The sequence below is a fragment of the Anoplopoma fimbria genome, unplaced genomic scaffold, assembly GCF_027596085.1.
Source record: "Anoplopoma fimbria isolate UVic2021 breed Golden Eagle Sablefish unplaced genomic scaffold, Afim_UVic_2022 Un_contig_1574_pilon_pilon, whole genome shotgun sequence".
NCBI lineage: Eukaryota > Metazoa > Chordata > Actinopteri > Perciformes > Anoplopomatidae > Anoplopoma > Anoplopoma fimbria.
Genome location: NW_026550427.1, coordinates 1 through 540, shown reverse-complemented (window position 1 = coordinate 540; position 540 = coordinate 1). Strand labels below are relative to the sequence as shown.

Genomic DNA, 540 nt, shown 5'->3' with positions numbered 1-540 from the left:
GAACCTGAGTACAAATCGCAGTGAAACCTCTTTTTTATGGTGGTTACAGACAGAATTCAAGTTGTAAAACCATCATTAAAGTCGAAACCATTGAACTCCTGTCAATACTCACTCAGGAGAAGATCAAGAGACTCCTCAGTTGTTTCCGGTCTCACTTGTACCTGAAGCAAGATGCAACCGCCAACGCACTGTTGTCGGTATAAGGCCTGTTTCCTGTCATGCTCCTTTCAGTGAGAGTTTGCATTGTTTGACCTTTGCTCTTGCTTAAAATCAGGTTCCACTGAGATTTGAACTCAGATCACTGGATTCAGAGTCCAGAGTGCTAACCATTACACCATGGAACCACTACCAATACCAGTGACAAAGAAGCTAACAATGACAAAGCAACCGCTAAAGGGTAACTCAAGAATTTTACTAACGTCAGCAGAGGATTTGGGAGGATTACAGAGGATTTGGGATAAGGCAAGTAAAGAAATTCTTTTGAAAGACTTCCTACAAACAATTACTGTAGCGACAAACGTGTATGCCAATTGTATACAG

General features: G+C 41.5%; 1 non-coding gene across 1 annotated transcript; it reads right to left on the bottom strand.

Annotated features, from left to right (window-relative positions):
- Window positions 1-272: 272 nt before the first annotated feature.
- On the bottom strand, window positions 273-344 carry trnaq-cug (transfer RNA glutamine (anticodon CUG)). The gene has a single exon. It is a non-coding gene; the product is annotated as a tRNA-Gln (tRNA).
- Between the last annotated feature and the right edge of the window lie 196 nt (window positions 345-540).